The sequence below is a fragment of the Rattus norvegicus genome, chromosome 2 (genome assembly GCF_036323735.1).
Source record: "Rattus norvegicus strain BN/NHsdMcwi chromosome 2, GRCr8, whole genome shotgun sequence".
In the NCBI taxonomy this organism is placed as follows: Eukaryota; Metazoa; Chordata; class Mammalia; order Rodentia; family Muridae; genus Rattus; species Rattus norvegicus.
Genome location: NC_086020.1, coordinates 65,930,676 through 65,957,743, shown reverse-complemented (window position 1 = coordinate 65,957,743; position 27,068 = coordinate 65,930,676). Strand labels below are relative to the sequence as shown.

Sequence of the window (27,068 nt, the reverse complement as noted above, 5' to 3'; positions counted from 1 at the left end):
GAAATTAAAGATGTTTTAGAATTTAATGAAAATGAAGGTATAACATACCCAAACTTATGGGACACAATGAAAACTGTGCTAAGAGGAAAACTCATAGCTCTGAGTGCCTGCAGAAAGAAACAGGAAAGAGCATATGTCAGCAGCTTGACAGCACACCTAAAAGCTCTAGAACAAAAAGAAGCAAATACACCCAGGAGGAGTAGAAGGCAGGAAATAATCAAACTCAGAGCTGAAATCAACCAAGTAGAAACAAAAAGGACAATAGAAAGAATCAACACAACCAAATGTTGGTTCTTTGAGAAAATCAGCAAGATAAACCCTTAGCCAGACTAACGAGAGGACACAGAGAGTGTGTCCAAATTAACAAAATCAGAAATGAAAAGGGAGACATAACTACAGATTCAGAGGAAATTCAAAAAATCATCAGATCTTACTGTAAAAGCCTACATTCAACAAAACTTGAAAATCTGCAGGAAATGGACAATTTCCTAGACAGATACCAGGTATCGAAGTTAAATCAGGAACAGATAAACCATTTAAACAACCCCATAACTCCTAAGGAAATAGAAGCAGTCATTAAAGGTCTCCCAACCAAAAGAGCCCAGGTCCAGACGGGTTTAGTGCAGAATTCTATCAAACCTTCATAGAAGACCTCATACCAATATTATCCAAAAAATTCCACAAAATTGAAACAGATGGAGCACTACCGAATTCCTTCTATGAAGCCACAATTACTCTTATCCCTAAACCACAAAGACCCAACAAAGAAAGAGAACTTCAGACCAATTTCCCTTATGAATATCGACGCAAAAATACTCAATAAAATTCTGTCAAACCGAATCCATGAGCACATCAAAACAATCATCCACCATGATCATGTAGGCTTCCTCAGAGGCATGCAGGGATGGTTTAATATATGGAAAACCATCAACGTGATCCATTATATAAACAAACTGAAAGAACAAAACCACATGATCATTTCATTAGATGCTGTGAAAGCATTTGACAAAATTCAACACCCCTTCATGATAAAAGTCCTGGAAAGAATAAGAATTCAAGGCCCATACCTAAACATAGTAAAATCCATATACAGCAAACCAGTTGCTAACATTAAACTAAATGGAGAGAAACTTGAAGCAATTCCACTAAAATCAGGGAGTAGACAAGGCTGCCCACTCTCTCCTTACTTATTCAATATAGTTCTTGAAGTTCTAGCCAGAGCAATCAGACAACAAAAGCAGGTCAAGGGGATACAGATCGGAAAAGAAGAACTCAAAATATCACTATTTGCAGTATATGATAGTATACTTAAGTGATCCCAAAAGTTCCACCACAGAACTACTAAAGCTGATAAACAACTTCACCAAAGTGGCTGGATATAAAATTAACTCAAATAAAGTAGTAGCCTTCCTCTACACAAAAGAGAAACAAGCGGAGAAAGAAATTAGGGAAACGACACCCTTCACAATAGACCAAAATAAAATAGAGTACCTCCGGGTGACTTTAACCAATCAAGTAAAAGATCTGTACAATAAGAACTTCAAGACACTGAAGAAAGAAATTGAAGAACACCTCAGAAGATGGAAAGATCTCCCATTCTCATGGATTGGCAGGATGAATATAGTAAAAATGGCCATTTTATCAAAAGCGATTTACAGATTCAATGCAATCCCCATCAAAATACCAATCCAATTCTTCAAAGAGTTAGACAGAACAATTTGCAAATTCATCTGGAATAACAAAAAACCCAGGATAGCTAAAACTATCCTCAACAATAAAAGGACTTCAGGGGAATCACTATCCCTGAACTCAAGCAGTATTACAGAGCAATAGTGATAAAAACTGCATGGTATTGGTACAGAGACAGACAGATAGACCAATGGAATAGAATTGAAGAACCAGAAATGAACCCACACACCTATGGGCCCTTGAATTTTGACAAAGGAGCCAAAACTGTCCAATGGAAAAAAGATAGCATTTTCAGCAAATGGTGCTGGTTCAACTGGAGGTCAACATGTAGAAGAATGCAGATGGATCGATACTTATCACCCTGTACAAAGCTTAAGTCCAAGTGGATCAAGGACCTCCACATTAAACCAGACATACTCAAACTAATAGAAGAAAAACTTGGGAAGCACCTGGAACACATGGGCACTGGAAAAAATTTCCTGAACAAAACACCAATGGCTTATGCTCTAAGATCAAGAATCGACAAACGGGATCTCATAAAACTGCAAAGCTTCTGTAAGGCAAAGGACACTGTGGTTAGGACAAAACGGCAACCAACAGCTTGGGAAAAGATCTTTACCAATCCTACAACAGATAGAGGCCTTATATCCAAAATATACAAAGAACTCAAGAAGTTAGACCGCAGGGAGACAAATAACCCTATTAAAAATGGGGCTCAGAGCTAAACAAAGAATTCACAGCTGAGGAATGCTGAATGGCTGAGAAACACCTAAAGAAATGTTCAACATCTTTAGTCATAAGGGAAATGCAAATCAAAACAACCCTGAGATTTCACCTCACACCAGTGAGAATGGGTAAGGTCAAAAACTCAGGTGACGGCAGATGCTGGTGAGGATGCGGAGAAAGAGGAACACTCCTCCATTGTTGGTGGGATTGCAGACTGATACAACCATTCTGGAAATCAGTCTGTAGGTTCCTCAGAAAATTGGACATTGAACTGCCTGAGGATCCAGCTATACCTCTCTTGGGCATATACCCAAAAGATGCCCCAACATATAAAAAAGACACATGCTCCACTATGTTCTTCGCAGCCTTATTTAAAATAACCAGAAACTGGAAAGAACCCAGATGCCCTTCAACAGAGGAATGGATACAGAAAATGTGGTAATCTACACACTGGGATATTACTCAGCTATCAAAAACAATGACTTTATGAAATTTGTAGGCAAATGTTTGTAACTGGAAAATATCATCCTGAGTGAGGTAACCCAATCACAGAAAAACACACATGGTATGCACTCATTGATAAGTGGCTATTAGCCCAAATGCTTGAATTACCCTAGATGCCTAGAACAAATGAAACTCAAGACGGATGATCAAAAAGTGAATGCTTCACTCCTTCTTTAAAAGGGGAACAAGAATTCCCTTGGCAGGGAAGAGAGAGGCAAAAATTAAAACAGAGACTGAAGGAACACCCCTTCAGAGTCTGCCCCACATGTGGCCCATACATATACAGCCACCTAATTAGACAAGATGGATGAAGCAAAGAAGTGCAGACCAACAGGAGCCGGATGTAGATCGCTCCTGAGAGACACAGCCAGAATACAGCATATACAGAGGCGAATGCCAGCAGCAAACCACTGAACTGAAAATAGGACCCTTGTTGAAGGAATCAGAGAAAGAACTGGAAGAGCTTGAAGGGGCTCGAGACCCCATATGTACAACAATGCCAAGCAACCAGAGCTTCCAGGGACTAAGCCACTACCAAAAGACTATACATGGACTGACCCTGGACTCTGACCTCATAGGTAGCAATGAATATCCTAGTAAGAGCACCAGTGGAAGGGGAAGCCCTGGGTCCTGCTAAGACTGAACCCCCAGTGAACTAGACTGTTGGGGGGAGGGCGGCAATGGGGGGAGGGTGTGAAGGGGAACACTCATAAGGAAGGGGAGTTGGGAGGCGGAGGTTTGCCTGGAAACCGGGAAAGGGAATAACACTCGAAATGTGTATAAGAAATACTCAAGTTAATAAAAAAAAAAACAAAAAAACAAAAAAAGTGGTCTGATCATTTAAAAAAATAAGTTTCATTAGTTTAAATTAATTAACTTACTAATAAGTTTAAAATAGTATATTCATAGCTATTTTCACCTATGGAATCCAATCATTTGAAAATGAATATTTTAATAAGGGATAAACTATGGTGTGATTTAAAAAAAAAGGAATAGTAGTATTATATCATTTAACACATTTCAACTGCATTGCAAATGTGCAGATAGGTCACAATACAGTGCTCATTATTGCATTGATGAAAAAAGAATTGATTTTTTTAAATTAAAACCAAAACAGCATAGGCACAGTAGTACATACTCACAATACACAATTGTCTCCTATATATTATTATTATACACAGAGCTTATAGGACTTTCTGTCTTTAAGATTCATTTTCTTACATAAAATAGCTGTCTATTATCCAATATGTTAGGATAAAACATGTTGAAACATTGCAGAATAAGAAGATGGGGCAATGGTGAATAAAGAAGCAAAGGTTCAGAAATGAAAATTATAATACAACAGAATTTGATATACTCATGTGATGACTTTTTATAAGGGTCAGGTATAGGGTTAGTTAAGGGAAAGATATTATACTTTGTATTGGGCTTCATTAGTACAAACAGTTTGTAAAATATTCATGTCAATTATTAGTAATTTAACTTATATTTTGAAAAATATGAATTCGATTATTTTATGTCTTAAATTTTAATAATATATTTGTAGGACTGTAGTTTTTTTTTCTTTCGTTATTAACTTGAGTATTTCTTATTTACATTTTGATTGTTATTCACTTTCCCGGTTTCAAGGCCAACATCCCCCCAACCCCTCTCCCTCCCCTTCTATATGGGTGTTCCCGGCCCCATCCTCCCCCCATTAACGCTCTCCCCCCAACAATCACGTTCACTGCGGGTTCAGTCTTAGCAGGACCAAGGGCTTCCCCTTCCACTGGTGCTCTTACTAGGCTATTCATTACTACCTATGAGGATGGAGCCCAGCGTCAGTCCATGTAGAGTCTTTGGGTAGTGGCTTAGTCCCTGGAAGCTCTGGTTGCTTGTCATTGTTGTTCATATGGGGTCTTGAGCCACTTCAAGCACCTCCAGTCCTTTCTCTGATTCCCTTAACGGGGGTCCCATTCTCAGTTCAGTAGTTTACTGCTGGCATTCGCCACTGTATTTGCTGTATTCTGGCTGTGTCTCTCAGGAGAGATCTACATCCGGTTCCTGTTGGCCTGCACTTCTTTACTTCATCCATCTTGCCTAATTGGGTGGCTGTATATGTATGGGCCACATGTGGGGCAGGCTCTGAATGGGTGTTCCTTCTGTGTCTGTTTTAATCTTTGCCTCTCTATTCCCTGCCAAGAGTATTCTTGTTCCCCTTTTAGAGAAGGAATGAAGCATTCACATTTTGATCATCCATCTTGAGTTTCATGTGTTCTGTGCATCTAGGGCCTTACAGAAGCTTTGCAGTTTTATGAGATCCTATTTGTCAATTCTTTATCTTAGAGCATAATCCATTGGTGTTTTGTTCAGGAAATTTTCTCCAGTGCCCATGTGTTCGAGATGCTTCCCCAACTTTTCTTCTATTAGTTTGAGTGTGTCTGGTTTGATATGGAGGTCCTTGATCCACTTGGACTTAAGACAGGGTGATAAGCATGGATCGATCTGCATTCTTCTACATGTTGACCTCCAGTTGAACCAGCACCATTTGCTGAAAATGCTATCTTTTTTCCATTGGACAGTTTTGGCTCCTTTGTCAAAATTCAAGGGCCCATAGGTGTGTGGGTTCATGTCTGGGTCTGCAATTCTATTCCACTGGTCTATATGTCTGTTTCTGTACCAATACAGTTTTTATCACTATTGCTCAGTTACACTGCTTGAGTTCGGGGATAGTGATTCCCCCTGAAGTCCTTTTATTGTTGAGGATAGTTTTAGCTATCCTGGGTTTTTTTTTATTCCAGATGAATTTGCTAATTTTTCTGTCTATCTTTCTGAAGAATTGGATTGGTATTTTGATGGGGATTGCATTGTATCTGTAGATTGCTTTTGGTAAAATGGCCATTTTTACTGTATTATTCCTGCCAATCCATGATCATGGGAGAGCTTTCCATCTTCTGAGGTCTTCTTCAGGTTCTTTCTTCAGAGGCTTGAAGGTCTTATTGTACAGATCTTTTACTTGCTTGGTTACAGTCACACCGAGGTATTTTATATTATTTGAGACTATTATGAAGGGTGTCATTTCACTAATTTCTTTCTCGGCTTGTTTCTCTTCTGTGTAGAGGAAAGCTACTGTTTTATTTGGGTTAATTTTATACCCAGCCACATTGCTGAAGTTATTTATCAGCTTTAGAAGTTCTCTGGTGGAACTTTTGGGGTCACTTAAATATACTATCATATCATCTGCGAATGGTGATATTTTGAATTCTTCTTTTCCAATCTGTATCCCCTTGATCTCCTTTTGTTGTCTGATTGCTCTGGCTAGGACTTCAAGAACTATATTGAATAAGTAGGGAGAGAGTGGGCAGCCTTGTCTAGTCCCTGATTTTAGTGGGATTGCTTCAAGTTTCTCTCCATTTAGTTTAATATTAGCTACTGGTTTGCTGTATATGGCTTTTACTATGTTTAGGTATGGGCCTTGAATTCCTATTCTTTCCAGAACTTTTATCATGATGGACTGTTGAATTTTGTCATATGCTTTCTCAGCATCTAATGAAATGATCATATTGTTTTGTCCTTTCAGTTTGTTTATATAATGGATCACATTGATGGTTTTCCATATATTTACCATGCCTGCATAACTGGGGTGAAGCCTACTTGATCATGGTGGATGATTGTATTGATGTGCTCTTGGATTCAGTTTGCCAGAATTTTATTGAGTATTTTTAGGTCGAAATTCATAAGGGAAATTGGTCTGAAGTTCTCTTTCTTTGTTGGGTCTTTATGTCGTTTAGGTATAAGAGTAATTGTGGCTTCATAGAAGGAATTCGGTAGTACTCCATCTGTTTCAATTTTGTGGAATAGTTTGGATAATATTGGTAAGAGGTCTTCTATGAAGGTCTGATAGAATTGTCCACTAAACTGTCTGGACCTGGACTCTTTTTGGTTGGGAGACCTTTAATGACTGCTTCTATTTCTTTAGGAGTTATGGGGTTGTTTAAATGGTTTATCTGTTCCTGATTTAACTTTTGTACCTGGTATCTCTCTAGGAAACTGTCCATTTCCTGCAGATTTTCAAGTTTTGTTGAATATAGGCTTTTACAGTAAGATCTGATGATTTTTTGAATTTCCTCTGAATCTGTAGTTATGTCTCCCTTTTCATTTCTGATTTTGTTAATTTGGACACACTCTCTGTGTCCTCTCATTAGTCTGGCTAAGGGTTTATCTATCTTTTTGATTTTCTCAAAGAACCAGCTTTTGGTTCTGTTGATTCTTCTATGGTCCTTTTTGTTTCTACTTGGTTGATTTTAGCTCCGAGTTTGATTATTTCCTGCCTTCTATTCCTCTTGGGTGTATTTGATTCTTTTTGCTCTAGAACTTTTAGGTATGCTGTCAAGCTGCTGAAATATGCTCTCTCCTGTTTATTTCTGCAGGCACTCAGAGTTTTCCTCTTAGCACAGCTTTCATTGTGTCCCATAAGTTTGGGTATGTTGTACCTTCATTTTCATTAAATTCTAAGAAGCCTTTAATTTCTTTCTTTATTTCTTCCTTTTCCAGGTTATCATTTGTTCAACTTCCATGTATGTGTCGGCGTTGTTCCCTTATTGTTATTGAAGAGCACGTTTAGCCTGTGGTGGTACTATAGGACGCATGGGATTATTTCTATGTTTCTGTATTTGTTGAGGCCTGTTTTATGACCAATTATATGTTCAATTTTGGAGAAAGTACCATGAGGTTCTCAGAATAATGTATATCCTTTTGCTTTAGGATAGAATGTTCTATAAATATCTGTTAAGTCCATTTGGTTCATGACTTCTCTTAGTCTGTCTATGTCTCTGTTTAATTTCTGTTTCCATGATCTGTCCATTGATGAGAGTGGGGTGTTGAAATCTCCTACTATTATTGTGTGAGGTGCAATGTGTGTTTTGAGCTTTAGTAAGGTTTCTTTTACATATGTAGATCCCTTGTATTTGGGGCATAGATATTTAGGATTGAGAGTTCATCTTGGTGGATTTTTCCTTTGATGAATATAAACTGTCCTTCCTTATCTTTTTTGATGACTTTTAGTTGAAAATTGATTTTATTCGATATTAGAATGGCTACTCCACCTTGCTTCTTCCGACCATTTGCTTGGAAAGATTTTTTCCAGGCTTTCAGTCTGAGGTGGTTTCTGTCTTTGTCTCTGAGGTGTGTTTCCTGTAGGCAGCAGAATGCAGGTTCCACATTGCGGATCCAGTTTGTTAATCTATGTCTTTTTATTGGGGAGTTGAGACCATTTATGTTGAGAGATGTTAAGAAATAGTTCTTATTGCTTCCTGTTATATTCGTATTTGGATGGGAAATTATGTTTGTGTGCTTTTCTTCTCTTTGTTTTGTTGCCAAGATGATTAGTTTCCTGCTTTTACTAGTGTGTAGCTTGCCTCCTTATGTTGGGCCTTACCATTTATTATCCTTTGTAGCGCTGGATTTGTAGAAAGATATTGTGTAAATTTAGTTTTGTCATGGAATATCTTACTTTCTCCATCTATGTTAATTGAGAGTTTTGCAGGATACAGTAACCTGGGATGTCATTTGTGTTCCTTTAGTTTCTGTATGACATCTGTCCAGGATCTTCTGGCTTTCATAGTCTCTGGCGAAAAGTCTGGTGTGATTCTGATAGGTCTGCCTTTATATGTTACTGGGCCTTTTCCCCTTTGTGCTTTTAATATTCTTTCTTTATTTTGTGCATTTGGTGTTTTGACTATTATGTGACGGAAGGACTTTATTTTCTAGTCCAATCTATTTGGAGTTCTGTAGGTTTCTTGTATGTTTACGGGCATCTCTTTCTTTAGGTTAGGGACATTTTCTTCTATGATTTTGTTGAAGATATTTACTGGTCCTTTGACCTGGGAGTCTTCACTCTCTTCTATACCTATTACCCTTAAGTTTGATCTTCTCTTTGAGTCCTGGATTTCCTGTATGTTTTGGACCAGTAGCTTTTTCCGTTTTACATTATCTTTGACAGTTGTGTTGATGATTTCTATGGAATCTTCGGCTCCTGAGATTCTCTCTTCTATCTCTTGTATTCTGTTGGTGATGCTTGTATCTATGTCCCCTTGTCTCTTCCTTTGGTTTTCTATATCCAGGATTGTTTCCCTGTGTTCTTTCTTCATTGCTTCTATTTCCATTTTTAATTCCTTCAACTGTTTGATTGTGTTTTCCTGGAATTCTTTCAGGGATTTTTGTGATTCCTCTCTATTGGATTCTGCTTTTTTATTTATGTTTTCCTGCATTTCTCTAAAGGAGTTCTTTATGTCTTTCTTGATGTCCTCTAGCATCATGATCAAATAGAATTTTAAAACTATATCTTGCTTTTCTGGTGTGTTTAGATATTCAGTGTTTGCTTTGGTGGGAGAATTGGGCTCCGATGATGCCATGTAGTCTTGGTTTCTGTTGCTTGGGTTCCTGTGCTTGCCTCTCGCCATCAGATTGTCTCTGGTGTACTTTGTTCTGCTATTTCTGACAGTGGCTAGACTGTCCTATTGGCCTGTGTATCAGGAGTGATTTAGACCTGTTTTCCTGTTTTCTTTCAGCCAGTTATGGGAACAGAGTGTTCTGCTTTCGGGCATGCAGTCTTTCCTGTCTACTGGTCTCCAGCTGTTCCTGTGGGTTTGTGTCCTGAGTTCACCAAGCAGATTGCTTGGAGAATAATAGTTGGTCTTACCTGTGGTCCCCTGGCTCAAGTTTACTCGTGGGGTGTTGCTTTTGAGCTCTCTGTGAGGGTGGACACTAGGAGGGCCTCCTATGCCTTTGCCGGTAGTCCCCGGGCACTGTGGTCACAGATGGCATTAGACTCTTTCCTCTGGGGTTAGAAAGGTGGACAGAGTGTAGTCTCTTCTGGATTCCCAGGCATGTCTGCCCCTGTGAAGTTTTAGCTCTCCCTCACTCTATTTACATTTTCAATATTATACCCCTTCTTGGTTTCCTCTCTAAAATCCCCTATCCCACTCTCCGTCCTCCCTGATTCTAAGAAGGTGCTCCCCCACCTATCCATCCAACCACCCACCCACTCCTGCCTCTCTGCCATGGCATTCTCCTATACTGGGGAATGAGCCTTCACAGAACCAAGGTCCTCCCCTCCCATTGATGTCCACAAAGCCATCCTCTGCTACATATGCCACTGGAGCCATGGGTCCCTCAATGTACTCTCTTTAGTTGTACTTGATAGTGTCTGCTTTCATATATATAAGGAACCTGGTTAAGAAGGTGAAAATTATGTTCTCTCTTATGTTAATAACAAATACTCATTGCACTTATTTAAGAAAATGATTTTTGTAATTACATATTAACTAGATGACAAGTGCTAAAATATTAGGAAATGTGTAAAGGAAATGTTTACATGTATATTTACACATAAAATATTTAAAATTGTTTATTAAGTTATTGATAGATAGTTTGAAATTGTGATTTTTCTCCAGTTTTTATGTTGGAATATTCTAATTTGTAAACTGTTACAAAGTAGTTAAAAATTAAATAAACATCCTATATTATACTAATGTAGTGATTCAACTAGACCACAGATTTATTTAGAATTTTCTTTCTGCTACTATTTTAAGTTTTATGAACATAATTAAGAAGCAGTTTAAGGTAGCAGCTTTATTTCTAAACACATCATTATTATTAATAATAAATGATATAGAAATTATATACTTTTATACATTCTCAATGTTGATCAAATTCATTATCATGTAAAACCTTTAGTAATTTCATGTTATATGTTCAAAAATGTACCAGTCAATTTCTAATATGTTGTTATACATAAAAAAATTACAAAGTGAATGATAATAAGGTTTAAATATATTACATGGGTTTTCAGAAAAGAAAATTTATGTTTTCACTTATGTTTTTGTTTTGATTTCTATGGGTACATAAGCTACTTGTGTACAGGTGTACATGGAGACCAGAGAAGTATACAGAATCTCATTGATCTGGAGTTACAGTTGCTTGTTAGCCATGTGACAAGGTGTGGCAAACTGAACTCCAGTCCACTGGAATTGCAGTAAGAATTCTGAACTGCAGACCTATCACTCTAGATGATATGGATTTCTTCTTCAGAGCTTCTCTTTATAAAGTATAAGTGACTAGGTATCAAACTATGAACATAATGTTTCATTAGTCTTAGATTCTAAGTGAGACCATTAATGAAATAGCAATTTATCCATACAAATTTATGAAATTCTTCTTCCAGGTATTTTAAGGTCTTTTTTCCCATGATTTTTCTCTTGTACAAGTAACCAGGAAAATTTTCTTAAGATAGATTCAGACAAGGAAGAATTATCTTTATTTGAAAAATGGAAAGCAGTGGCTGATAATGTCTCAAGCATCAAAATCTCTATAAATCACCATAGAATGTCACAGATACTAACTATAGCTATTAAAAAAAATCTGTCTTTTCTTCATAATAACAATATTCAAAGTGAAACCCAAAATCTGGAAATATTCTGTTGCTCAATAGGTAAAGGTTGTTTTAATATAAGTAAACTTTAAACAAAGTTTCAGTTTAAGTTAATTTCAAAGATAGAAAATTGTTAGAATAATGCACTCAGGATTAGGATTTAACATTCATGCTGATTGGATGTGAGCCCATTAGAAAGCTGGTGAGTGAAGAAGCATTTCAGTACAATTACATAGTCCAAACTTCTCAAATGTAGCTGCAGTGAAGGAAACTAGTTTAACTCTATATGAAACAGATAGAAGGAAGAGGAGCCTTGGGAAAAGGAGGTCCAGCGACAGGGCTAAAGTGGGATCCAGTTCAAAGGGAGGCCACAAGACATGACACTATTACTGAGGATATGGAGCACTCACAAAAAGGGACCAAGCATGACATCCCTTTGAAAACCCAACAAGTAGTTGAAAGAGTCAGATTTGCACCCCACCAATGGACAGAAATTGTTGACCACTGTGGTTAAATTAGGGAAAAGTTAGAAGAAGCTAAGGAGGAGGGCGACTATGTAAGAGGACCATCAGTCTCAATTAACCTGGACCCCCAAGATCTCTCACACACTGCACCGCCATATAAGCAACATACACCCACTGACATGAGTCCCCAACACATATATATTAGAGTAATGCCTGGGTCTGGGTTCAATCAGAGAAGATGTACCTAACCCTCAAGAACATGGAGGCCCCAGGGAGTTTAGAGGTCTGGTGGCATGTAGGGTGAGGGTGGGGACATCCTTTTAGAGATCGGGGATGGGGAAGAGGTATGAGATGTGGAAGAGTTAGAGGGTGGACAGGGAGGGGAATAAAATCTGGCATATAAAAAGAAGATTAAGTAACAAAAAAAGAAATATTGGTGATGGGAGTTTGATACAGTGATATCAAATCAGTATGGCAGTTCCTAAGTAAGGTAGCAAATAATCTTCCTCAAAGTCCTGCTATACTATTGTAGGGCATATCCGCAAAGGACCATACATTCTATTACAAACACAAATGTTCAACCCTGTTCGTTGCTGCTCTATTCATTATAGCCTGAAACTGGAAACAACCTAAATGTCCCTCAACAGACAAATAGATTTACAAAAAAAAAAAAAAAAAAAAAAAAAAACTAAACAACTCTGTTGTTTGCAGGTTCAGGCAAATGAACACAATTATTCAATGTAATGAAGAGCATCTAGAATAAATCTACACTTCTATAAGTATCTCTTTCTACCAAAGCATGCAACTTTAAAGAATATAAATATCATTGAATGACTGTAGAATTCCTCTCTGTGGCCCTATCCAATTAATTTCTTTGTTTTTTAAAGTTCAGTATTTAGTTCTATATGAGTTTAAGAAAGCAGAAAAAAACAGAGCCCTGGAGGCTTTGGGGCATAGTGTATCCATGCTCTAGAAGAGATATGTTCTGTCTCCACCAGGAAGTCAGAAGCCTCTGAACTGTCACATCAGATTCCAGAGAACATCTCCAACCTCTTCCAGCTCATCTCTCTGTTTGCCTAGTGGACTAAGTCCTTTAACTCTTATTGGGGAGTCAATCGGGGAACCTGTCCAATCTCTTCTCACAAATACAGGGGTAGGAACTTTCACATTTACTATCTTCTAGTCTTGTTGTCCTCCAGCCTTTACATTTAATTTCATTGTGTTCAAGGAAAGTTTAGATGGGCCATTTGCAATCCTTACCCATTCTCTTTCTTTATTATCATGTGGCAATCTAATCAAGTACCTGTCTGCAGAAACATGGATATGAAGAAACTTTAGTTCATCCTCATCAACTATCTTTAAAAGGGATAAGATATAATTCTGGAAGGTTTGTTCACATCCACTCCATGTTTTTCTGTCTGTGATGAAAGAATAACTTTTTTTACCATAGCAAAACCAGTACATTTCAACATCTCTGCCTGTGTGCTGTAAGGAATCTAAAAGAGTATTGGTTTCACTGTACTATATTTTCTGTTCTCTGTTGAGGGCTTCCAGAACATCATTACCTGCTCAACATTCTCCCAACTTATTTCTCAGCATTTCTTCCTTTAAGTCGATGTCATTTTGCATGGTGTTGTATTTATTCTGAAGGTTGTTTAGATTTTCCTGAAGTTCATTTCTCTATTGACTATACTGAAAAATGTTTGTGACCAGCACTGTAACAGTTACCAGAAGATGGGGGCAGAGGATTCCATGAGCTAACATAACAAGCCACCAGGGGACTAAACATTCTTAAATCAACAAAACCATGCAAGAAAATCATCACCATAAAAAGAGCATATCTCAATACTAATTACAATTTTGTATAGCACGGAAAAAAGGAGGAATTTTTTACAAGTCAAAGACACAAATATATAGAGAAAAATCGAACTTACAGGGAAAAAGTGATAGTTGACTTATAGACCCTTTCAAAAATGGGGATGTTTATAGATCAGGTCCAAAGTTCTCAAGAACATCCATCCATCTTTCCCTCCTCTCCATCCTCAGTTATCTTTCATGAAGGACTGCATGTTTCAGTTTGGTATCTTGTACTTGGATTGTGTCTACACCTCCACCATCTTCTGTATAATATACGGTTGTTACTGTGGAACTGGGTGAGGATCTATTCCTGTCATGCAGTTCCTTCAAGGTTGAGTCAGGAGGATTTACAGTACAAGGACAAGGCATAAATAAGTTCCAAATTTTGTGAAACTTTACACACACACACACACACACACACACACACACACACACACACACACACACAGGTTTTTTACAGTGGTTTCATCTATGTAGGATCTACAGTTTTGAGACTTATCCTATTAATTTATGACAAAGGTGCCTTGAATCCTTTTATCTTGTCTTGTGCAGACAGGGAAAGGTATAAATTTTATGAATTAAACTTATAACTACACAATGAACTAATATAGTTTTGTTCCTTGTTCAAAATCATACTTTCATACTTTAAGTAAGTGACATAGGAAAATTTCATGTGTATGTGTTTTAATTACTTCCTTTAAAATCAGTAGAACATTTAACATGTTGCCCTCACTAAAGTGGAAGTTCCATGTCAGTATTTTAAAGACATTAAACAGTTTTCATGAGAATTTTTTTATGATGACAGGGGAAGTAGTTACATTAACCACAACCTAGAAGCTTACCTTATATCTGGGATTCTTTCTCTTCAGCACAATGAAATCTGGATGACAGCAGATTCTCCATATATAAATACAGAAGAGAGAAACTTACAGTGCGTTCCACCATTCTCACGGCTAATTGACAATAAGTGTCTTCTGTGGCTTGATCAAAATTTTTGTTATTTTTTTGTAGAGCTATGAATGTGTTTTCTTTGAGTTGTACTTAATTTTAGATGCTGCAAATTATCAATACATGAAGACAACATTTCATTAAAACAAAATACAATAGGAAAGGATTAGAAATGAATGAAATGGAAACCCAACAAATTAATTGAATCATTGTCCTCAAAGAAAGCAGGATGCACTCCGTGGAAAAGATGAAGGGTAGCACAAGAGAAACCATTTATATTTCACTGCTTAAGTTGAATACAGCCTGTACCACCTACCCAAAAATATAATGGGGATGTTCAGAGTCCACAGGAGAGGAGATAAGCTATAATCCTTCTTTTGTCCTTTTTCTTCTTTGCTCTGTCACATTGTTTGTTCTTCTATTGCACCCAGCTACACTTCATAAAACAAAAACAACAGTATGCATAGATAACACTAAAGATCCACTAATGAGATACAGACATTGTGAGTAACCAACAGGTTTCTTATTGAACTAGGACAAGCTCAACAAGAAAGGAAATGTTCCTTTCACTGGAAAGGCAATAAATATCCAGCGCAAGTGGAGTCAGGAAGCTTATAGAAGATATAACTGCTACTATAGTAAACCCTCATAATCCTTTACCATATTCAAAATATGTATCCTTACATTCTTAACCCACAAGTAAGTGTAGTCCTTACCTCTCATCAAGGAAACTTCTTTTTATACCAGGCAAGGTCATTATGAAAAACCATAATTGATCTACATGTAGAGTAACAGTGTGTAGTTCCAACTGACATATACCCTAACTTATTCACCTAAATCTTGGGGGATCTGCACAGAAATGAGGGAAAGAAATTTTGCAAGACCCAGAGAAAAAGGATGTTTGTTTTGATTTGTGTCTTCAAGATATTTTAGAAAAACTATACCCATGAAGTCTCACCAACATGGCTGCCTAAAATAATCTGAACAAATATAACACCAGCAGAAATGCTAAAGGTATCTAGAAGAAATAGTTTTCCCTAAGGAAGTGCACAGCAATTGGTTATCTAATACCAAATGGTCATCTTGAAAACATGCATGGAGGCAACATTGTACATACTGTTCATATATTTAGTAGTACATACCCAAATACACACACACACACACACACACACACACACACACACACACACACACACATACAAACACACACACACACACACACACATATACACACACACACCTTATAAACATGCAAGAAAAGTTAAAGAAAAGAATATCAGGAACTTGAAAGAAAATAAGTGAGTAGTTGGAGGAAAGAAATTGCAGAAAGTATGGTATAAGCATACTATAGTTTCAAAACCCTTACAAAAGAATTAAGTAGCCAGAGATCCTTAGAATAGCTGCCTTAAAGTTCTCTTGGTCCTGCCTTGTAATAAAACCATCAGAGTTGGCTCTAGGGTTCCTATCCTATTGTATTTGCTTGTGCATTTTGATTACATGTATTTTGAACTATTGTGCTGCTAGAATATGGGTAAGAGTTCTCGGGTTCACAGAAATCTATTTTGAATGGCTAATTCCCTGTGCTATGTCAATGGGCTTTAAACTTTCATTAAATTGTATGTTCTATAAGGAGATTGTGAGTTACAGAATGCTATGTACAGGCTCACTAGGAGGATAATAGTGCCTGTGAAGGAGTAAGGATACAAGATAAGGCTGACACTGAATTGCATTTCTTGCGCCATTGTTAAACAAGACCATGGGCATCCCATAAGGAATTATGAGGCTGGGATAAGAGTTCAGAGATAACACAAACCAAAAGAGAGAGAGAGAGAGAGAGAGAGAGAGAGAGAGAGAGAGAGAGAGAGAGAGAGAGAGAGAGAGAGAGGGAGGGAGGGAGGGAGAGGGAGGGAGGGAGGGAGGGAGGGAGGAAGGAAGGAAGGAAGGAAGGAAGGAAGGAAGGAAGGAAGGAAGGAAGGAAGGAAGGAAGGAAAGGAAGAAATCTGGAGAACTATATCTACACATTGTATAAAGTCTCCTCATGAGAAAAGTCTTTTGCCAGCACTGGGGATAAGAATGGTGAATTGCTCCCTTCTCTCTGAACAATATGCAAAGAAATATCATTCTAGCTCAACAGATGCTTCAGCTAAAACCACTGCTGTGATAAACGCTGTAGTTCAACACAGAGGATTACATCAAATTAGACTTCAAGAGCCCTCCTCAGGATTAAACTGAGAAAACCATAGTTGGACAAGTTGCTAAGAAGCAACTGTTATTTTAAACTGAAGCTAAGTTTCAGGGCCTCTGTTGATTTGAGAAACAGGAACATAACTAGAAATGTAATAAAAAATAAAATACTTTAAAATGTATATCTTTATAAATTTTCATTAATTGATTTCAACATCTCCTAGAGAAAGGTAGGAACACCATTCTCATCCTTAACTCTTAGAATAATTATGATAAATTAGGATTGTATGTCTTTATGTTAGAAATCACTGTGGTAACCACTTTCACATTCTGAAAAGTTAACATTAAATATTTAATATTAATTAATTTATAATATGAGTTTCTATTTATGTCAGTTTTGCTTTTCAAATGATGCAATATTTAAAATCACTGACACTATAATTGTGAAAATTGACCCATTCTAAGCTAAATATTCCACTTAACTAGTATGCCCTTTAACCTGCAAATAAAAAAAAATTCTTGTTTTCAAATGTCAGTTTTGCAGGTCATACAAGCTTAAGCAACATTTCAGGAAATCTCTGAACTGTAAATTTTACATGGACAGTAGGGATTTGATGACATTAATTTGCATTCTGTGAAATAAGCCATGTGTACTTTAGTGCTTGACATTTAAAAATAAATACTTATACCCGGTTGTAAGAAGAATGCAAGGTTTACATAGAAACATGTCCTCTAACTCAATTAATTAACACTTGCTAATTTCTCATGGACGTAAACTTAGCCCATTCATAAATTTCTTTTCATGTTTGGTCATCATGATTTTGTTTCTCATAGGTAGATTATTCTTCTTATTTGTAAATATTTTCTTGGCCTCATTTTCAATTCACTTTTGTTATAACAGATTATGTTTATTCCTCAACTTCTGTCTCACTTTCTTAAAACTCATTAAAGTCATATCTGGGGTTGCTTTTGGGTGGACTTTGGTTTTCATTTCTTAAATTTTTCTAGACAAAAACAACTTATTTCGGGATTCTTTTAAAATACATTTCTTGCAACTTTACAGATACTTTTCTCCATCAAGTGAGTTTCCTGTCTATGATAATTTTAACACTTGAATGAAACCAGAAAACCATGCAGATGGAAGCTAGGCAAGGCTCTATATGGAAAACTCCATTCACTGGGCAACTATCTACTCAGCCACATTCTGTCCAAATTTGGAATGCAGCCACTCTTGATAAGACCAAATGAATAGTTTTTTTATAAGCACTTGATGTAATTTTTATTTCTTTTCCTGCAGAAATTTACCTTGACTCATGTTAGTTCAGTATACTTTAGTGGATCTTGCTCAACTTTAGTTATGACATGTATTTTCCTACCATCCTGCTTTATTGTTCCTATTTTTACCCAAACTTTGCATTTCTATTTAACATTCCTATACAAAACCAAGATAGTCTTATATAAATTTCATTGAAAGGTCTTTCTCACATTGGTTTGTTCGTTTGTTTTGTTGTTGTTTATTTATTTATTTTTTGTCTCAGAGAATGTACCAGGCTTGTCATAGAGCATATGTCTCAGCCATAGCAATGTTTGCACATTTCATGTTTACTCACATGAAAATCCCTGGACAATGCCTGCCATGTGCTGAGTACAACTTCACCTTGTATCAGTTACAATCTTCAATTACTTGTGGAACATTTGTAATGACTCCTTTTGGTATGGTGTTTAATCTAGTACTTTTATTCTGTTTATGGGAAATCAATAATTCTCCTTTCTTTTCTGCATTATCTCTTGATTGATTATGAAAATATTGCAGTGTTTATCTTTCCTCAAAGAATTCATTGAAGTTTTCTTGGATCCTTAAATACTAAATTTCTTAATATTGCTGACATGGCAATACAGTTGAATTTTTAATTTGAAAAAAAATAACTCGCAAAAATAGCATGGCTATTGACATCTTTTTTAAATTTTATTTTTCTTGGATATTTCAAATGTCATCCCCTTTCCCCTCTCTTCCATACCTCCTTCCCCCTCCCCCTGCTTCTGTGAGGATGCTCACACTCCACCCACCCACTCCCATCTCAACACCATGACATTATCCTATACTGGGGGGGGGGGGACCTTCAGAGCAACAAGGCCTTTTCCTCCGATTGATGCTGGACAATAACCTTCTCTGCTACAAATGTTGCTGGAGTCATGGGTCCTTCTACGTGTACTTACTGATTGGTGGGTTAGTCTCTGGGAGCTTTGATGGGGTCTGGTTCGTTGATACTGTTGTTCTTCCTATGGTGTTGTAAACCACATTAGCTCTTATAGTCTTTCCTCTAACTCCTCCACTGGGGTCCCCATGTTTAGTCTGGTGGCTGGATGCAAGCATCCTCATGTGGCAGAGCCTCTCAGGAGGCACCCATATCTGGCTCCTGCCTGCAAGCACTTCTTGGCATCAGCAATAGTGACTGACTTTGGTTGACTACATACGAGATGGATTCCCAGGTGGGGCAGTTACTGAATGAACTTTTATTCAGTCCCTGCTTCACTCTTTGTTTCCTCCTTTGAGTATTTTTTTTCTCCCTTCTAAGAAAGAATTAAGCATGTATATTTTGGTCTTTCTTCCTCTTAGACTTAATATGATCTGTGAATTTTTCCTTAGGTTTTCCAAGCTTTTGGGATAATATCCACTTATCAGTAATTATATACCATGTATATTCTTTTGTAATTGGGTTATTTCACTCAAAGATGATATTTTCTAGTTCCATTCACTTCCGTAAGAATTTCATGTAGTCGTTGTTTTTAATAACTGAGTGGTACTCCATTGTGTAAATGTACCATATTTTCTGTATCCATTCTTCTATTGAAGGACATCTGGGCTCTTTCCTGTTTCTAGCTATTACTAATAAGGCAGCTATGAACATAGTGGAGCATGTGTTTTTGTTATATGTTGGAGCATTTTTTTTTGGATATATGCTCGGGAGTGGTGTAGCTTGGTCCTCAAATAGTACTATGTTCACTTATCTGAGGAACTGCCAGACTGATTTCCAGATTAGTTGTACCAGCTTGCAATCCCACCAAAAATGGAGGAGTGTTCATCTTTCTCCACATCCTCACCAGCATCTACTGTCACCTTAAATTTTGATCTTAGCCATTCTGACTGGTGTGAGGTGGAACCCTATGGTCATTTAGATTTGTGTTTCCCTGATGACTAAGGATGTTGAACATTTTGTTTATATGCTTCTGAGACATTTGGTACCCCTTAGTTGAGAATGTTTTGTTTAGTTCTGTACACCATTTTTAAAAAGAATTCTTTGATTCTATGGAGTCTAAGTTCTTGATTTCTTGGTATATGTTAGACATTAGCCCTCTATTAGATATAGAATTGGTAAAGACCTTTTTCCAATCAGATGGTTGCCATTTTGTCCTAATGGCAGTATTCTTTGCCATACAGAAGCTTTGCCATTTTATAAGATCAAATTTTTGATTTTTGATCTTATAGCATAAGCCATTGGTGTTCTGTCCAGGAAATTTTCTCCTTAATGTGTTCAAGGCTCTTCCCCTTTTTCTCTTCTTTTAGTTTCAGTGCATCTGGTTTTGTATGGAGGTTTGTAAAAAAAAGATAAGAATGGGTCAATGTGCATTCTTCTACATGCTGACCTCTAGTTTGTTGAACTATGCTGTCTTTAATCCCTTGATGGTTTTGGCTCCGTTATCAAAGATCAAGTGGCCATAGGTTTGTGGATTTATTTCTGGATCTTGGATTCTATTCCATTGATCTACCTGCCTGTCTGTGTACCAATGCCATGAGGTTTTATCATGATTGCTCTGTAATTCAGCTTGAGGGTAGGGATGGTGATTCCCCCAGTGGTTCATTTATTGTTGAGGATAGTTTTTGCTCTCCTGTTCTTTGGGTTTTTTTTGTTTGTTTGTTTGTTTTGTTTTGTTTTTGTTATTCCAGATGAATTTGCAAATTGCTCTTTCTAACTATATGAAGAATTGAATGTAATTTTGGTGGGGGATTGCATTGAATTTGTAGATTGCTTTCAGCAAGATGACTGTTTTCCTATATTAATCCTTCCAATCCATGAGCATGGGAGAACTTTCCATCTTCTGAGATCTTCCATTTCTTTCCTCATAGACTTGAAGTTCTTGTTATTCAGACCTTTCACTTGCTTGGTTAGAGTCACACCAAGGTATTTTATATTATTTGAAGCTATCGTGTAGGGTGTCATTTCCTTAATTTCTTTCTCAGCCTTTTAATCCTTTGAGTTGAGGAAAGCCACTAAGCATTTGAGTTAATTTTATATCCAGCACACTTGGTGAAGTTTTTTATCAGGTTTAGGAGTTTTCTGTTGGAATTTTTGGGGTTAGTTATGTATGTTTTAATATTATCTGAAGATAATATTATTTTGACTTCTCCAATTTTTATCCCCTTGATCTCTTTTTGTTGTCTAATTGCTCTGTCTAGATTTCAAGTACTGTACTGCATAGGTAAGGAAAGATGAGACAACCTTCTCTAGTCCCTGATTTTAGTGGTTTAATACTTCAAATTTTGTATTGGTTATTGCAAATGAACAGATTTATAACTCCCCAAACCATTCAAACACGTTATAGAAAATTAGGTTTATGGTATTTAAGGGCTTCTCTGTTACACTGAATACAATTTAAATTTATCCAATTAGGACACCAAATCATGTCTAGTCTATCTACCTAGCTCGCTAGTTCCTAGTCAAGAGAAATAATCTGGTCCTTATTAAGGCAAAGAAAAAATAGTGTTAATACTGGCATTATATAGAGACTTGAATAAGATTTCTGAGAAAATATTTGGCTTTTTCTAAGGGTGACTCTCTTAGTCAGGGTTTTCTAGAGTCATAGAACTTTTGGGTAGTCTCTATATAGTAAGAGAATTGGTTGATGACTTACAGTCTATAGTCCAACTCCCCAACAATAATCAGCAACAGCTGTGAATGGAAGACCAAATATCTAGCAGTGGTTCAGCCCAGAAGGCAGGCAGGCAGTCAGGGAGGGAGGCAAAAAAGAGACTCTTCCTTCTTCCAATGTCCTTATGTAAGTCTGAAGCAGAAGTTGTGTCCCAGATTAAAGGTGCATACCACCATACCTGGATCTGGGACTTGCTTTGTCACAAGTGAACTTGAACTCAGAGATCTCCTTAACTTAAGCTCCTAGGATTCACAGCCACTTTGCCTCAAGATATCCATACCAAGATACAGGTCAGAAACTTGTATCTCTGAGCCTCAATCAGGGTCAAAGTTGAGCCTTCTCATTCCAGGTTGGAGTTCATTCCAGATATAGTAAAGTTGACAAGCAGGAATAGCCTCTACAGTGACCAATTACTGAAACAAACAAGAAGAAAGAAAGAAAGAAAGAAAGAAAGAAAGAAAGAAAGAAAGAAAGAAAGAAAGAAAGAAGAGAACTAGAAAAGGAATAAAGCCTAAAGGAAGTGATCATGCCTGTAATCCCAACATTTGGGAGACAGAGACAGAAGGATATCTTTATGTTTTAGGCAAGCATTTCTGCTGCAATTCCCAGGACAACCTGGCATGCATTGTGCGTTTCAGACCAGCCAGAGGTATGCAATGACTTTCTGTCTGGAAAAACAAACAAACAAACCAATAATTGCAAAACAATAAAACAAAGAAAAACAGGAAGTAGAGACACTGGGGAATACTTTTACAAAGACTAGTACCGTGTGATAGTTATGTTCACATTTTTCTCCTCCATTCATTAAAGAAAGCATCCGAGATGCAGAGTTAGCGTGCTTTTTTTTTAAATTTAGAGAATACTTTATTAGTTTTTGTAATCAAACCCACGTATATAAGACCTTACATATTTAATACAGTGTGTTACCCCTGTACACATGGAAAAAACTTAAGTTCAACATTTCTAGACCAATATGGCTGTTAATTTCTGTACAGTGCCAACTCAACACAGTAAACGGGGATACTTTTTTTGAAAGTTGACAGCACAGGTAAAGTTTCAAAAAATTCAAATTATATATCTGTATATATATATATATTTATATTTATATAAAAAGACCAATAATAGCAGTGTGTTATGCATCAACAGCAGCAACAGCTTTTCCAGGTTCTGCAGTCATCTGAACAAAACTGTAGAGACATCCAGCACACTCCATTAAAAAAAAAAAAGTAAAAAAAACAAAACCCGAGAAAACAGCACAGTTCTGTTACTCTTGTGGTACCTGGCACCATTTTTTTTAAAATTAGCTTCTCAATCATCATCTGGAAAGAAAACATTCTGAGCAACATCATTAAAAACAGCTCTGATAAAGCACGGTCACTACTACGTATCATAAAGCAGGTACAAGCTATTTTACATCCACAGAGGTATGATACAGTACTGTCCTACATCTATAATACTAGAGGATACAATTTAAAAGGCATTATTTGAGACTTGATTCTACTTTTCCAGCAGAGGGCCCAAAGGATGGTGTGACACAGCTTTGTAAAGAAACATACTCTTGACAGGATTTCCTTTCACTAGTGGCACACTTCTAAGGATTCATTCTCTCCATGAATGTCAGCTAAAACCGTTATTAAAAAAATGAAATATCCCTAGAACAAAACCGTATAACCACCGGATTCACATGAAGATGACCTAGTGGAGACAAGCTGGACCTCACCTTACCAACAAGCTATCAAATTCTTTTGCACAAGGAATGTCTACCTCTGTGTCTGTGCTCACATTTCCAGATATCAGGCACATGTATTTGTCAAATGGTAGGGCTGTATATTACATATTACTATTATGGAAATGTCACACAGAGCTGACAAATAGCATATTTGTTTTCTCAGTTAGCATGTATTCTCAATTCAATTACAGTTCAAATAATTTCACAAAGGAAATGAAAATAATTTCTATAAGCTATGGGTTATAGAGCAGGTTCAGTTATCATTGTACTATGCAACAGTATTTGTTAAAAGCAGTTGAATCAGAAAATAGATTACAAAGAGTGTTTGCTAGTCAGCAGTTGTTATGTTGAGAACGTTCTATTGAATTTTCTTTTACAGATATATGAGAGAATACATTTCTTTTGTCCTAATCATCTGCAGTGATTTTTATATGTGTCCAAGAAGTAATTTGTAAGCAACTTCAAGACTGAAGAAAACACCTGTACTAGACAATTTCAGAAACTACATAGTGTATCTAATACAAAATGTTAAAAAAATATAAAGACTCCTTAACTGAGATGTAATATAAGAAGGGACTAGAGGAAAATGAGGAGAAGAAATTTAGTAAAGTGTGCAAATATGCACAATTGCATCTATGGCAGTGTCAGCTTTAGACTGCATATAAATAGCAAAGGCATAAAATAGTTTCACAAATGATGAAAAAGAATGCAAGAGACTCATTCTTTGTTGTATCAGTCATTGACAATTTTAAAGTTCATAGGAAAATCAGGACAATGACTTAATTTAATAATACTTAAGAAATATACTGAACATAAAAGGATATACATTCTTCTCAAAACCTAATGGTACTTCCCCCAAAATTGACCATATAATTGGGCACAAAACAGGCCTCAAAAGATAAAGAAAGACAGAAATAATCCCATGCATCCTATCAAACCACCACGGGCTAAAGCTGGTCTACAATAACAATAAAGAAAGAACACCCATATATACATGGAAGTTGAAAATGCTCTAGTCAATGATAACCTGGTCAAGGAAGAAATAAAGAAATAAATTAAAGACTTCTTAGAATTTAATGAAAATGAAGGTAAAACATTCCCAAAATTATGGGACACAATTAAAGCTGTGCTAAGAGGAAAGCACATAGCTTTGAGTGCCTGCAGAAAGAAACAAGAGAGAGCATACATTAGCAGCTTTACAGCACACCTAAAAGCTCTAGAACAAAAAGAAACAAATACACCCAGGAAGAGTAGAAGGAAGGAAATAATCAAAGTCAGATGAAATCAACCAAGTAGAAACAAAAAGGACTATACAAATAACCAACAGAACCAAAAGGTAGTTCTTTGAGAAAATCAACAAGATAGAAAAACCCTTAGGCAGACTAAGGAGAGAACACAGAGAGTGTCCAAATTAACAAAATCAGAAATGAAAAGGGAGACATAACAACAGAATCAGAGGAAATTATAAAAAGATCATCAGATCCTACTACAAAAGCTTATATTCAACAAAACTTGAAAATCTGCAGGAAATGGACAATTTTCTAAACAGATGCCAGTTACCAAAGTTAAATCAGGAACACACAAATCATTTAAACAGCCCCATAACTCCTAAAGAAATAGAAGCAGACATTAAAAGTCTCCCAACCAAAAAGAGCCCAGGTCCAGATGGGTTCAGTGCAGAATTCTATCAGACCTTCATAGAAGAGATCATACCAATACTGTCCAAACTATTCCACAAAATTGAAACAGATGGAGCGCTAACAAATTCCTTCTATGAAGCCACAATTACTCTTATACCTAAACCACACAGAGACCCAACAAAGAAAGGGAACTTCAGACCAATTTTTCTTATGAATATCAATGCAAAAATACTCAATTAAATTCCTGCAAACTGAATCCAAGAACATATCAACACAATCATCCATCATGATCAGTATGCTTCGTCCCAGGTATACAGGGATGGTTTAATATACAGAAAACCATCAATGTCATCGAGTATATAAACAGAATGAAAGATAAAAACCACATGATCATTTCATTAGATGCTGAGAAAGCATTTGACAAAATTCAAAACCCCTTCATGATACAAGTCCTGGAAAGAACAGAAATTCAAGGCCCATACCAAAACATAGTAAAAGCCATGTACAGCAAACCAGTAGCTAATATTAAACTAAATGGAGAGAAACTTGAAGCAATCCCACTAAAATCAGGGACTAGACAAGGCTGCCCACTCTCTCCCTACTTATTCAATATAGTTCTTGAAGTTCTAGCCAGAGCAATCAGACAACAAAAAGAGATCAAGTGGATACAGATTGGAAAAAAAGAACTCAAAATATCACTATTTGAAGATGATATGATAGTATATTTAAGTGATCCCAAAAGTTCCACAAGACAACTACCAAATCTCATAAACACCTTCAGCGAAGTGGCTCATTATAAAATTAAGTCAAATATATCAGTAGCCTTCCTTTACACAAAAGAGAAACAAGCTGAGAAAGAAATTAGGGAAACGACAGCCTTTATAATAGTCCCAAATAATATAAAGTACCTCGGTGTGACTTTACCACAACTAGTGAAAGGTCTGTATGATAAGAAATTCAAGCCTCTGAAGAAAGAAATTGAAGAAGATCTCAGAAGATGAAAAGATCTCCCATGCTCACTGATTGGCAGGATTAGTATAGTAAAAATGACCATTTTATCAAAAGCGATCTACAGATTCAATGCAATCCCCATTAAAATTCCAATCCAATTCTTCATAGAGTTAGAAAAAATTTCATGTGGAATAACGAAAAACACAGGATAGCTAAAAGTATCCTCAACAATAAAAGGACTTCCCAGGGAATCACTATCCCTGAACTCAAGCAGTATTACAGAGCAATAGTGATAAAAATTGTATGGTATTGGTGCAGAGACAGACAGAACAGTGGAATAGAATTGAATACCCAGAAATGAATCCACATATGTCTTGTCACTTGACTTTTGACAAAGGAGCCAAAACCAACAAATGGAAAAAAGATAACATTTTCAGCAAATGGTGCTGGTTCAACTGGAGATCAGCATTTAGAAGAATGCAGATCAATCCATTCTTACCACCCTGTACAAAGCTTAAGTCCAAGTGGATCAAGGACCTCCACATCAAACCAGATACACTCAAACTAATAGAAGAAAAAATGGGGAAACATCTCGAACACATGGACACTGGAGAAAATTTCCTGAACAAAACACCAATAGCTTATGTTCTCAGATCACGAATCCACAAATGGGATCTCATAAAACTGCAAAGCTTCTGTAAGGCAAAGGACACTGTGGTTAGGACAAAACGGCAACCAACAGATTGGGAAAAGTTCTTTACCAATCCTACAACAGATAGAGGGCTTATATCTAAAATATACAAAGAATTCAAGAAGTTAGACCGCAGGGAGACAAATAACCCTGTAAAAAATGGGGTTCAAAGCTAAACAAATAATTCACAGCTGAGGAATGCCGAATGGCTGAGAATCACCTAAAGAAATGTTCAAAATCTTTAGTCATTAGGGAAATGCAAATCAAAGCAACCCAGAAATTCCACCTCACACCAGTCAGAATGGCTAAGGTCAAAAACTCAGGCAACAGCAGATGCTGGCGAGGA

The 27,068-nt window shown here is 36.8% G+C and overlaps 1 pseudogene; it reads right to left on the bottom strand.

The window, feature by feature from the left end:
- Window positions 1-12,904: 12,904 nt before the first annotated feature.
- Klra5-ps1 (killer cell lectin-like receptor, subfamily A, member 5, pseudogene 1) lies at window positions 12,905-18,097 on the bottom strand (annotated as a pseudogene).
- Window positions 18,098-27,068: the final 8,971 nt, after the last annotated feature.